Below are 15,275 nucleotides of genomic sequence, written 5' to 3' on the forward strand. Positions count from 1 at the left end.
TTCTTTTTGTCAAATCTGGAATGCCCCTACATTCTTCTAAAAAATTTACTTTTGCTAAGTCGGCTAGATTTGGTTTCTACTGCATATAGCTAAAGAACCCAGACTCTCCTGGCTCTGTACAAAGGGCTTCCAGGGCCTTCTGCTGGCCCTCTTTCTGCTCACCTCTCAAGTCTGGGTGCCTCGTGATTCTGAATTCCCTGTGATTGGGTAAGGTACCTAAGGTACCCCTTTATCAGCCTTAGCCTCCTGAGGTGCAACCAAATGAGGGGAGGGAGAGACTCAGAGTTTTTAGAACTGATATGGATGATTCACTTCCCAATAATCTAATTCACCCTCCAATTTAAATCCAATAATTGTTGATCCTTTTGTGGCAGTTGTCAGTTTTACCTATTTCTGAAAGAAACAATTTTTTCAATAGTAAAAAAGCAACAAACAAACTTTTTGAAGAACAGCCCAGAGCAATCATCAACTGGCAGTGAGTGGTGTCCCTCTTAGAGTCCCTAAGAAAGGTCTCAGAGCTAGCCCCCTTCCCTCTTGCAGCTTATGATTCGATATCAAGTTGAGAATGCACAAAGGCCCCGGATAAGGCATACTCTGTTTGCTCAGTTATGACTGACCTGTATTTGAGCCCACTTTTAAAGTTTGAGATCTTTCCCACCTTTAGAGATTTAATGGGATGCAGAAACCATGTTTTACTCAAGAGGCTAAAGACTAGTTAGTTGCTTGAGTTTCTAGCCTCACTTGTCCCTAGGCTTGAGGATGTGGCCAACCTGACACACCAGGGAAGGCGCAGCAGCTGTGGCAATGCCAAGGGTCCCACGTCAGCCCTTCTGGGAAGCAGCAGCTAGTCCTCTCTGGATGGGTTCTGTGGCATGATTTTAGCTGTGGCCTGATATTCCTGTCCCTGACCTTTTCCCAGTCCTGGTTCAGCAGTCTTATCAACAATTCTGTGAGCTTCCGATAGTCTTCCAGTAATTTCTTTTTCAGCTTAAATCAGACAGATTTCCATTTCTGTTACTTGCAATGAATAGACAGGTATAGAGAGTGAGAGATGCAACCAGCAATCCAGATGCTCAGGAGGCCCAGGTGTTTAGATTTTTGGAGAATGATAAGGTCCAAGTGCCTTATTTGCTAGCAAATAAGGGTCTCTGTGATTGTGCCAGTGCCTCCCTCCTAGGTTCTTACTGCCTTCTCCTCCCCCCACCCATATTTCTCTGGTCATCCTGAATAACTGCAGTTTACTAAGGCTGTTTCTTCAGTTTAAAGAGACTTTCCCACTCCTAAATCCCATCTGGTGAAAGACCATCACTCAGACTAAGGGCACCTTCTCTATGAAGCCTACTACTAAGTAGAAGTGACCCTTCATACTTCTCACCTATCTTTTCAATGTGTATTCTGCAGAGATTCACTGATAACAGAAATAACTCCACAGCAGTTTGATCTCTGCCCTAAAGTGTGAGCTCCCTAAGAGCAGGAACTGCTCTTAACTACACATTATGATGCTTTAACCCCAGTTTAAGCAAGAATGAAGAATGAAGAAATGATTGAGAAACATCCGGACACTGAAGGGCAGCTCCCAGGCAGTACACCAGCAGTACTAGGAACTGTGTGTGTCCCCGGGTAGAAGGAGGGAGGAGGAAAGGGTGGGCCAGAGGCCTTTTTATTCTCTTGGATTGGGTCACAAAGAATGGCAATTCAGAAAGGCTTTGTGGAGACATGTGCTTTGTTTTTATCCAACACAGATGTTTATCTTGTGAAGAGTATAAGGAATTTTATGGCCAATTCCACCTGAGAAATTAAGGGTACACATCAGGGCATTTCTAGCCACCTGAAGCCAACCTCTGCCCCACTCCCTCATTTTGACCACTTTTGAGCAGGAAGATGTCCAATAAGCAACACAACCTTAACCCCTTCATCATTTGATCTGTCTCTTTATGCTTTCCTCTAAATGATGCTGAAATCTGGGTGCTCATGATTCTAAGAACTGTGCTGAGTTGGTAAAACTACCTAAAACATAAATTCTTGGAATTATACTATTAGTCTATGAAATTCTCAAGCTATTATTATCTCTCGTGTTATTTCTGGTCACAGAAAGAGTTAACTAATGGTTAACTCTTGGTAATTGTGCCTACTAAATACAACTAAGAAGGGAAGCAAAGTCCTGAGGCAGAGTTTTTCAGGGCTTGGTAGAGGGAACTAAAGTAATCACATTTCTGTAGGCACTTCCAAAATGATTGATCTTATAGAATCACTTCCCCAAGAAGGAGAAAGGGACATTTACATTATTAATACTTACTCTGGGCCTGACATAGTTAGGCATTTACACAGGTTCTTTCTTCACAACAATCCTTTTTAAATCTAAATGTCATTGTTTCTCTTTTACAAATGAAGAAACTGAGGCCAGTGGCCTTTAAATAAAAGACATATCCTAAAGGTCACACAACCAAGTCCATCTGACTGCAAAGCCCAGAAGTGTCCACTGCATGTCCACTGAATACTGGAGTCCTTGGGCATTGAAGAGGGCCAGAGTTGTTTAAATGGTGCATCATTCACAAGAGGATTTTTGTTAGAAGCGAAAGAGCTGATGCCATCTACTGTAAAGAATACAAAGAAGCAGAAGCTGGTGAGCCCACAGGAAAATTATGAAATATGTAACAGCTGTCTTGGATGCTCTTCCCCTACATGAGGTCCTTGCTCTTCCTTTGAAAGAAGCTGTGCACTCAGCACTTCCACAGCCGGGATTTACCCTCAGGAGATACTCACAGAATGCACTATATTCCAAATACAATGCAGCATTGTCATAGCAAAAATCTGGAAGTAGTCTGAATAGCCTTCAACAGGGGATGCAATCAATAAATTGTAGAATATTATGCAGCCATTAACAAGAATGAGATAGATATGATCATATTCATTAACAGTTATTATTTAGGAGGAGAAAAAGAGGTGCAGAACAAATAAATAGTAGGATTCCAGTGATACAAATTAAAAAGTATATGCATAGGCACACAATATGATAGTTTTTTTTGTTTTTTTTTTAAATTTTAGTAAGGTAGTACACAAAGACTTTTAAACAGTGGTTGTCTTTGAAATAAGAGATTAGAGGTGGGAGGGATATAAGTTTCAAAACATTTTAAATAATCATTTCATAATAAGAATTGTTAACCTTTATGTCATGTTTACATCATCCTTGTACTATCCTAAGCTTTTTATATATTTTAATGTATTTAATCTTCATGATAATAACACTACAATGTCATTGTTAGCTTTATTTTGCAAAAAAGGAAATTTGGTTCAGAGAAGTTACATAACTTGCCCAAAGCCTCATGGCTATTAATTGACAAAGTAGGTTTGAGTTCAGACACTCAGGCTCCAGAATTTAGGCTCCCAACCACTGCCCTACACTGCCTTCTAGAACAGCATAATTCGAGCACATAAAATAAAAACGAAAAATTGATAAAAGGTTAATATCTCAACAGGAGCAGTCCATTGACACACACTTTCTCCCCGGAGACAAAACTTTCAAATTCTTCTAGCTATTTCTTCTGATTATTACTTCCACATTTTTGATGTGTTTATGCTGCTATTTTTGATTTACCAATTCTAGAACATAACCTATTGACTTCATGTTATAGAAGATAAGGATTTGGCTCTTTTTTACTGCCACCCTTACTTCTCCCAATCCTGTTTTCTCAAAATTTAATTTAATCTGTAGTCAGTCTTTAAATCTCTACGACCATGTACATATGTTCATGGGTGAGCCGAGTCATCTACTATGATTGTCTTGCCCTTCCTTTTTTTTTTTTTGTCTTTCTTGAGTTAATACTTGGCTTATTACTTTCATTGGCTTAGTTTCCTATAAATTTATCCATAAGTTTTTCCAAATGTCCCATCAGATCTGTTTAAAAACAGTATTAGTTTTTAAATGATCGAATATATTAGCTACCCTGTGAATTTTATTTTTCTGAGAGAACTCTTCCCTGAAATTTTTAATCAATAATTTTCTATACTGTTTAAACTTTTTATTATGTGCTCATGTTATATTAAACATACTAAATAAACATTTAAAATAAATTTATTGGGATATAATTGACATTATAAACTGCACATATTTAAAATGTATAATTTTATACATTTGGCACATTTAAAAAATTTTTCAGTTAAAGTTGACATTCATTACTATTTTATATTAGTTTCAAGTGTACAGAATAGTGGTTAGACATTTTTATAATTTACAAAGAGATCTCCCCCAATTAATCTAGTACCCACCTGGCGCTATCCACAATTATTACAATATTATTGACTGTATTCCTTATGCTATACTTCACATCTCTGTGACTATTTTGTAACTACCAATTTGTATATTTGGCACATTTATAAATCTGTGAAGCAATCACCACAACCAGGATGCTCATCACCCTAAAAAGTTTCCTTGAGCTCCTTTGTAATGCCTACATCCTGCCTCTCTCTACAACGCACATTCCCGAGAAACCACTGATCTACTTTCTATCTCTATTGATTAATTTGTATTTTCTAGAGTTTATATAAATGGACTCATGCAGTATGTAGTCTCTTTGTTTGGTTTCTTTCATTTAGCATAATTATTTTGAAACCCATCCATGTTATTGCATACATCAATTATTCATTCTTTTTATTACCTAGTAGTTTTCCATTGTATGAATAGTCCACAATTTGTTTATCCATACACCTGTCGATGGATATTTAGGTTGTTTTCAGTTTGGGGCTTTTGCAAATAAAGCTATTATGAACATTTGTGTGTAAGTTTTTATACGGACATATATTTTCTTTCCTCTGTGGTTAAATATCTAGAAGAAGAATGACTAGATCACATGGCAAGTGCATGTTTAACTTTTTAAAAAACTGCCAAACTGTTTTCCACAATAGCTGCACCATTTTATAGTCCCATCAGCAATATATGAGAGTTTCGTTTCCTTCACATTGTTGCCAATTGTGAAAGTTAATTTTGTGTTTACTTGGCTGAGTTGAGGGATGTTCAGATAGCTGATAAACATTATTTCTGGGTGTGTCTGTGAGAGTGTTTCCAGAAGAGATTAGCCTTTGATTCAGTAGACTGCACAAAAAGATCAGCCCTCACCTGTGTGAGTGGGCCTCATCCAACCCATTGAGGGTTGAGATAGAACAAAAAGGTAGAGGAAGGGAAAATTCTCTCTCTCTCTTCTTGAGCCGGAACATTCACATTCTCCTATTCTGGGTCAATGGATCTCCTGGTTCTCTGGGTTTTGGACTTGGCCTGAATTACACCATCAGCTTTCCTGGATCTCCAGCTGGCAGATTGGCAGATTGTGGGACTTCTCAACCTCTATAATCAAATGAAGCAAATCCTAGAATAAATATCTGTATCTGTATCTGTATCTGTATCTGTATCTGTATCTGTATCTGTATCTGTATCTGTGCCTGTGCCTGTGTCTGTGTCTATATCTATCTATATCTATATCTATATCTATATCTATATCTATATCTATATCTATATCTATATCTATATCTATATCTATATCTATATCTATATCTATATCTATATCTATATCATCTATATCTATTTATATTATAGATACTGGTCCTGTTTCTTCAGAAAACTTTAATATACCAACATACTGGGTCACTCATTAATTTTAGCCATCCTAATGAGTATACAATGATATTTTATTGCGGTTTAAGTTTACATTTCCCTAATGACTAATCGTGCTGAGTATCTTTCTATGTTTCTTTGATATCCAGACATCCTTGAAGAGTTTATTCAAAATTTTGAACATTTTTAAATTGAGTGGCTTGTTTTTTTTGTTGAGTTTTGAGAGTTCTTCATATTGAGTTACAAGTCCTTAGCAGATTCATAGTTTGCAAAGATTTTCTCTCAGAATTGGCTTTTAAATACTCTTTTAAGAGTTAAAAAAGGAAAAAAACTATGAAAGGAAAACCATGTCATCTCAGATACAAAAAAAATTAGAAACAATTGAACATCAATTACTGATTTTAAAAAATTTCTCAACAAATTTGGAATATAAGGAAACTTCTTTAACCTGATAAAAAGCATCTATGAAAATCATAAATTAAATATTACATTTAATAATAAAAAAACTGAATGTTTTCCTCATAACATCAAGAACAAGGCAAGTATGTTCGTCCTCAGCATTTCTATTCAACACTGGAGGTTCTGGTCACTTACCAAGGCAAGAAAAATAAATAAAAGAAATCTTTTGAAAAAAAAATAATAATAATATTTTATTCACAAACAACAGGATTATCTATGCAGAAAATACAATGGTCTCTACACAACTGGTACTAGAACTAAAAAATGAATTTAGCAAGAGTACAGAATACAAGATAAATGTGCAATTAAATTTCTGTATACTAGTAATAAACAAACAGTAATTAAAAAAATTTAATTATACAGTGGGCAATAGCATCAGAAATATGAAATGCTTATAGATTAGTTTGACAGAAGATGTATAGTACTATAGACTAAAATCTATAAAATATTGTTCAGAGAAATTAAATGAAACCTAAGTAAGCAGAGAGATATATCATGGTCATGTGTCAGAAAACTCATAGTTAAGCTATTATTTCTCCTGAAATTTGATCTATAGATTCAGTACAGTCTCAATCAAAATTGATAAGCTTATTCTAAAATTTATATAGAAATGTAAAGGACCTAGAATAGCCAAGAATACTTGGGGAAAAAAACAGAGTTGGAGGACTTACTTTACCTAACTTTCACTTATTTTAAAGTTACAGTAATCAAGACATTGCAGTATTTTCAGTTTAACAATTTGCCTGTTCATATCTTTTGTTCATTTTATTATTGAGTTTTGAGAGTTCTTTATGCACTCTGAATACGAGTCTTTTGTCAGATACGTGATATTCAAAACATTTTTTTCCCAGTCTACAACTTATCTTTTCACTCTCTTGAGAGTGTCTTTTGATGAGCAAAAGTTCTTAATTTTGACAAAGACTAGTTTATTCATTTTTCTTTTCTTCTTTAATAAGATTTTGCTTTTGATATCATATCTAAGAAATCTTTGCCAAACCCAAGGTCACAAAGATTTTCTCCTATGTTTCCTTCTAGGGGTTTTATAGCTTTAAGATTTTGAATTAAAGTCTGTGATCCATTTAGAGAAACTAATAAGCCTCAAGCTCTTTCAAGTGATCTTGACCTCACACCCAAGGCAGCCTTTAAAATCAATGAGCTTGAGTGATTGTCAATAGTGGTGTGTAGACTACAATGTGTTCAGTTTTAAGTATCAGAACACTTATCTTAAATTACCTTAAACAATAAGAGGAATTATTGGCTCATCAACTGCAAGTTCAAGGTGAGGACAGGCTACAAGTTTGGTTTAGATCAGCAGCACAGTGATGCTACTAAGGTTGTTTCTCTGCTGTCAGCTGTCTCCTGAATTGGGTCCTTCTCGGGGTCATGTGAAGGTTGCCTACATCTCCTCATAGCTCAGGAGAGAGCCCTCATTACATCCCAAATTGGACCACAAGTCTCATTCACTCTAAGTGTATAGCTGTGGCCAGTGGTGGGGATGAAATTATTATGATTATTCTAGGTATGAGCCACATACCTCACTACCACTGGTAAGGGACAACAGCTTCCTCAAAAGCACAGGGACTGTGCAGGCAAGGTGGGGATGGTGAAGTTGAGATAGCTCCTAGGAGAAGAGAAAATGGATGTTGAGAAAACAGTCTCAATGTCCATTACAGGTAGGGTTGGGGGCAGGGGAGAGGACAGTTTTAGTGATGATTTATATCTGAAATCATTAAAAATTTCCATAGAAATTACTATTATTTGCAGATTTGTGATTATATATCTGGAAAACTCAAAAGAATCAAATGAAGTAATAAAATCATTAAGAAAATCCAATAAGGTGGCTGGTAACAAAATTAACGTGAAACCATAGCTTTCCTTATATAAACAGCAATAGATTAGAAAATATAATAAATATGAGAAAATATCTCATTTATATTGCAAACAGATAAAATACCTGGTAATAAATGTAATGAAAGAATGATAAGGCTATCTATGAAGAACACTGAAATTCTACTGCAGTACATTTTTCGAAGACTTGAATAAATGTCTTGGATGAGAAGATTCATTGTTATAACAATGTCAATTGTCCCTAAATGAATCTATAAATTTAATAAAAGTTCAATAAAAATACTAACAGAATTTTTTTGAGAGGAGGGAATTAGAGAAGTTCTTTCTAAAGTTTATGTGGCGAATAAGCATGCAAGCATAGCCAGAGAAACAAAAATTAAGAGTTATGCAGGAGGACTAATCTAACCAGGTAGCACAAAGCATTATAAAAGTGCAGTAATTGATTTGTCCTTATATACCTATTACTAGGCAATAGCAATGGAAGAGTAGAGAATATACATTGAAATTCAGAGTATAAAAAGTATATTTCATATCAGAAAAGAGTGACTATTTGAAAAATTATGTTAAGACAGCTCATTAGCAACTCCTCATCAAAAAATTAAATGCTGATGAATCAGAGATATGTGTAAAAATTAAAAAAAAAAACAAAAAACTGACAGTACCAGAAGGAAAAGTGATCTGTTTTAGTATATTTAAAAATTTTTGGACCAGGGAAGAACTTTCCAAGCAAATCAAATCAAAACACAGGAACTGTAAGTTTGACCACATAAAGTTACAATTAGCTACATGGGGAGAAAAAACTGAAAAAAGGTTTCGTTTTAAAAGGACAAGCCAAGAAAAATATTTAAAATACATTTCACAAAAGACTAATTTCCTGAATATGTAAAAAATACTAATAGGAAAATGGACAAAGCATATGAACTGTACCGCGGGAAATGAGTCATAAACAAATGATACTGCAAGACATAGTTCCATTTTTTTAATGTCTAATTGAAAATATCAATAAGTTTGACAAAATACTATGTCAGAAGTATGAGGAGAATAGACATGCAGAATTAATGGGAACCTGAATAACTGCACTTTCTTTGAGGGGCAATTTGGAAAATCTATGCAAACAGCTATCTTTTGACTCAGTAATCCCACTTCTAAGCATTTATTTTACAGGTATTCTTGTTCATGTGCACGATATCAACAAAAATTCACTGAAAGGTTTTTTTTCGTTGTTGTTTTTTGGTTTTTTTTTTTTTTTTTTTAAAGGAGAGACTTTATTCAATGAACAGTTTGCAAATCGCAGGGAGACCAGGCCTCTGGTGAAAGTTGAAAGTGCGCTTGCAGCCACCACCCAGACAACAGAGAAACCGTCTTTTATGGAGAAAGATCCCAGCCCAGGTTCCCATTCACATCCACTTATGCAGATGAAGACTTCAAGTCTGATCAGTTTGGAATGGTTGATGCAGACGCAAATGAAGGGTACAATTTGTGCAGAGTTCTGATTGGTCTGGGCAGGCCACAGTCTATTGGTTAAGTGTTAGTATGGTGATGATGAGTGTGGGTCCCAGGTGTGTCTGTGAACCAGGCTCCCACTAGGGGTAGGACTCCGGATTTAAAATGTTACATTAATGTAGTAAGGAGCCTGCACCTAACTTGTGCAAGTATGACTCAGCTTATTGTATCATGCATGTGTGGCAGAATGCCACTATTGTTCTCTGACATATATAAAGCCCATGAGGTCCCCTAGCACAGAAGCCATGCTCCCCGCAATAAAATTGGTGCCTACCATTTCATTCTCATGTTGGCTCCTCGTGCATTCTTTCAATGGTGTATCTCACCACTGAAGCCTTCCCTTCTTGATCAGCTCAGCGCTGACAACGAGACAAGGAACTTCCTTGCAATGGGTGACTCAGACTTTGTAAACAGGTAGGGTATACTTCAGGAGGCTGAAATTTCAGTCTGTGTTTCTTCCCAGAATGCAGAGTGCCTGAGAGGCCTCCGTCAGCAAACAGCCTCCAGACTCTAGTTTTGAATTTAGGCCCAGTTAGCCACAGAGAGGCCATCTCAATAGATTCCTTCTAGAAGTTCACAATAAAGATATTCATGGAAGCAATGTCTGTAAGGAAAAGACGAAAAACCCTGAATGTCTCTCGGTAGGGAACCAGTACTACTGTAGCACAATAACATTTTTGAAATATCACCCAAAGTATTTCCCTTCTTGATATTTTTTCTTTTTTCTTTTTCTGTTTTCCTCCTCTACCCTGGGTCATTAAGGTGAAGCCTAGAAGCCTAGGCTGTGAGAGGTGCTTTCACTGCCTCCATGTAGGGAAAGCTGATACAGCCTAGAACAAAAGTTACTTTTTAGCTTTGATTTTTGGTCCATTTAGGATTTAGGGTGAAGCCATAGATAATCTTGAAAGTTCACCATTTCTTGAGATAGAAAAGGAACTTCTCAGAATTCCCACAGCTGGATTTTCACATTTCAAGAACCAAAGTTTAGAAGGTAAGCCAAAGAGTAAAAGACAATAAAATGACCAAAAAAAAAAAAATGACATTCTCTTAGTACCAGAGGAACCAACAGCGAAGAGGTGCTGGGGAGGAGAAGGCAGTTGGGTAAGGTAAATGTTTGGAGGGGCAAGTCTGGCTCCTCTTTCAGGGGGCACAGAAATAGGATGGGGGAATAAGACAATCTTGGGGCTTGGGACTGATAGAGGGGTCATACTTGAAAGGTAGATAAACCTGAAGGCAGCCCTCAGACCCCACAGATCCCAATGTTGTGTGGAGAACACCAGAAGTCCAGACCTGGACACCAGGAAATGCTTGATCTTAGAACATAAGGCCACAGAAGGCAGAATCTTGATTCTGAAGGGGTTGCAATCTCTGAGCACAGTGACTGAGAGTGCTAGCACTTCGTGGGGTCAGCCAGTCTCAGTGGATACCAGTGTGGGTGCTCAAAGCCAGCAGCTGATCACACTATAAGACATGTCACACACAAAAACCATATCATTGGCTAAGCTTGTATTTGCAACGCCTGCTTACAGAATGAGGCATTCAAAAACCATGCCAGTGGTTATACCTAGAGACAGCTTGTGGAATTGAGGGTCTGGCAGGGTCTAAGCTGGCTCAGAACAGATGTGAGCTCCCCAAGGGAAGAGTCAGTGTTGTCCTCATTAGACAAGGCACTCATTAAGCTCAAGGTCATTGACTCCCCTATCAGACTGGGTGCTCTATAAAGGCAATAAATATGTCTTTCTCAGCAGGTGTTGTGTCTGGGGGCTTCCTGATTGTGTCTGTCAAGACCTTAGTGATGACCTCACTGAGTACTGCCCCTCTGGCCACTAACCAGCCCTCACAGACTTTAGGATACTTGTGCTAAAGACAGTGGTAAGTATGAGCTAAATGGGAGCTGAGACATGGCTAAAGTGGTGGCTCTAGAGTTAGAGAAATGATAGTGCCAGTTTATGCCTACTGTTCCGGTGTGATTATAGTGTCCCTCTTTACTCTTAAAAGTGTCCTAGTTTTGATGATAAATCATATCGTCACTATTTCTAAATAACCAGCAAGCAGAGTATCTCCTGAAAATCCTGGAAGGGAGAGTCAAGAGTCCTCTATCTTCGGTCTCCCAAATGCCTCAGCTCTCATCCAACAAGCACTAATTCATCATCTCCTAGGGTAGATGTGAGAATGCAGCAGACACAGTCCCTGGCCTTAGGAAGCTTCTAGTCCAGCTAGGGAGGCAGACAGCCATGCAAAGAAGCGACAAACACCACCAGGTGGGGCTTGATGAGGGCTTAAAAGATATTACAAGAACTGGAGAATTCTTATTCAGCTTCCTCTAGGATTTTCTCTCAGGTGGAAATATGGTCATTGCAACAATTATAAGAATAACAATACTTATCCATTGTGGGAGGGGACTCTTAAGAGGTAAGCACTTTCCTTGAGGAGTTCTTGGGCCAAGATGAGGAAATAACCTTGACTCTGCCTCTGACACAGTCCAGTCTTATGGGAAACGTATAGCTAAAATTCTTCTATAGTTCCCAGACTGATGAGAGAAATTAGACAAACAAACACATCACCAAGAGACGGATATAAATTCTTTACAAAACCCTGAGATATAATTGTCCTTTTCCCCATTTTACAGATTAAAAAGCTGAGGTTCAGAGAGGTAGTATAATTTACCAAGGTCACGTAGGAATTTAGTGGCATAATTGGCATTCCAGCTCCAAATCCCATCATGATGTGATGGACGATAGAATTTGGTGACTGAGCTTAGGGGAACACCTGCATCTTTTCAATCTACTTCTATCCATAAGGACACAGGTTTTTCCATGCCCTTAGAACTGCTGTGGTTTCTATGTCTTGTACATTGTGGCAGCATACCCATCACATGTCCTGTAAATATGGGCTACTATTTTCTCAGAGGCACTGCGTCCTATTTCCCAATTTTATTTGGCACCCTGAGTAAAGTCTGGGCTGCCAACAGCACCAGGAACTAAATTTCGTCCCAGCTTCTCTGACACAGCACAACATTAATAATTTTAACGATGTCAACTGGAGTTCCTTTTAGAATAATAGTATGACTTCCTCATCTTGTTAATTTTTAAATCTTGGTAAATTGTCTCTGTATCTCTTTGAAGTCTCAAGTACTTTTTGGAACGTTAAAGTTAATGGGGAAGCCAGGAGGTTGGGGAAGGGTAGGAAACTCTCATGGGTGTGCCTGTGTACACGAGCCCCTTCCTCACGTCTATGATGAGCATCCTTGACTAACATCCATGATGTAATCAACCTGGTTACTAATCAATATCCCTATAGGGCTTTGGTCATGGATGCATGAGTCAACAAATAGCACTATCCTCAGCATTTGCTCAGTTTAGGGTGTTAGGCACAGAAAAACCAACAACATTGTTTCTCAAGCCAAGAAACTTGTTAGAGAGACAAGAATCTGAGCTCTGAAACAATCAAGGTTATGTATAAGGGACAATTGTAGATGATATAAGGGAGTAAATGAAAACCATTTTCCTTTTGAGAAGAACTTTCTTTCCTCCACAACACACAGAACTGGGTTTTGGCAATGATCTTGGCAGAAACCTCAGTTCACAAACCACTGGGGGATCAAGAACATTGCTTTGACCTCCTGGAAACCCATAGTTCCTGTTCACATTAATCTAATAACTCACCTTGAACTGTAGACATGGCCCCAGGCTTGGAGGCTTATAGAAACTCTCAGATGTTGAGTATTGACTGGACAAAGTGTCCGGGTATCTGGATGAATGTTTCCTTATCCCAGAACATGCCCAGACAGTGTGGGGGGCACCTCAGAATATTAAAAAAGCCCTCAGTCTTTAGAGGAGCTGGATCCTTTCCAGGCCAGGGCTCACTAATACCTGGTCTCTTCTTTCTAGCTTTTGGGAGATTTACTCCTCATCTCCTTTGATTTAGTTGGGAGCTGGGAGACTAGTTCTGGCTAGTTGCTCATGAGTACAAGTTATATGTAGTTAGAAGAGGGTATGAGTGCTCCATACTCTCTTGCTCTGCTACAGTGACTCAGGAAGCCATGTGTAAGGATAGTAGAACTGTGGGACAGAAAAAGTATGGCTTATTCAGTCATCGCATGGAGGACAACTATCCATCAGAATTCTGTGAGTAAGAAAACTTTGCTTGGGCTAAGCCATTGAGATTTCAGTATCAATTTGTTACTGCAACATGACCTAGCCTCTCCCAACTCTGAAACATCTCAGACTACTGATGGAGAGCAGAGGCTAGAAGGGGAGAGCTTGGATGAGAAATCCTTTAGTTTGGACTCTGCTTTGCTTCAATGCTCTTGTGTGTCCTCTTCATGCCACCACCCCACCCTATCCCTGACCTCCCCTCAGTTATAGATCTGCCATAGTAATTATCCAGTGGTCTGTCACTATAGACAAGGGGGCTTGCCTGATGGCCTTGCTTTATAATCTGAATTGAAAAAATATCAGGCCCAAAGGGGGCCTTGGACCTACCCAGTTCAACATTGTCATTGAACAGAGAGAGAATCTATGGCTTATGAGGTAATGCAACTTGCCCAAGGTCACACAGTACCTAAGCATGGGACTGATACCCAGGTCTCCTGGCTCCTAGGCCCAAACTTTCTCCTCTATCTCTTCCTATTGACCTGGTCCTCATTTCATCTGAGAATTGGCAGGCATGTTATTCTACATGTCTTCTGTTAAGGAATAATGCTCAAAATCTTGGAAATCAAATGAAAGTACAGCATATCCTTCAATGTTGTGCCAGGGCATTATTTAAGAAGCCCACTAAAGGGTTATTAATTCTTTGGAGAATGTGCTTGTGCTTCATGCTATTTCATTAGAGCCTAGACACTGAAATTAGCTATAGATTTCTATCTGGCAATAAAAGATAACTCCAATAGGTATGCTTTTATTGCCCTGTAAGACATTAACCAGTTTTGATCTAGCCCAATAATTATTTTTCTTCCTCCCCTCCTCCCCTCCTCACTCTCGCTCTCGTGAGATTTCTACCTTTCTTGATGTAGTATATCAATCTAAGTTGCTCAAGTGCTCTTGGAACAAGTTTACCACCTTGCTGGTTCTCTCATTCATCAATATGTTGAATGATGGACGTTCATTCCATATTTGTAATGAAAATCATGATTTTAACTTTTTCAAAATTATATTTGACACTTAGAAGTGTCCAGTGTTTTTCAGTTTTGTACCCCAGTGCTTAGCATAGTGTCTCCTAGAAATGGAAGCCATAAATATCTACCAAATGAATGACTGAATTAGGGCCTAACCATCACATTCATAAATCATAGATATGTATTTTCTCAGGATCGTGAAAGCTTTAACTCAGAAGAGAAGCTCTGAAGTGGGAACTCTCAGGGACCAAAAGCATCCAGTAGGGGAAATGTTGGGGCTTTTATGAGCCTTGCTTGAACCTTCCTCATGGGCCCTAACTCCATTTTCACATAGAAACATGGTACTTCTGTCCCGATGCTCCTGGGGACATACTTTCTAGCTCAGTGGGAGAAGCTGGAATAGGTCTATTTCTCTGAGATGCCCTCTGACAGATCCAAGTGTAACCTGTACATTTCTCCCAGAGTTAAGAGAGAAAGTCAATCTGTAATTCGCTCACTTATTCTTTTCCCCCCTTATTTCATCAGTTTCTCTGGTCATCTCTGATGAACGCCCCAGGCATCCAGGAGCCAGAATAACTTATCCTGTCTTTCACCTACCTGCTCTAAGTATAGCCATTGTTCCGAGAACCCCATCCTTCAGAGGGATGTGGCTTATAACGGTGTCATTCTTAAGAGAGTTCTATAGGGGCTTCTTGGTTAGCTTTTCCTTTCACCTACAGACACTGCCAGTTCCTCAAAAAG

The sequence above is a fragment of the Pteropus medius genome, unplaced genomic scaffold, assembly GCF_902729225.1.
Source record: "Pteropus medius unplaced genomic scaffold, Ma_sr-lr_union100, whole genome shotgun sequence".
Taxonomy (NCBI): Eukaryota; Metazoa; Chordata; class Mammalia; order Chiroptera; family Pteropodidae; genus Pteropus; species Pteropus medius.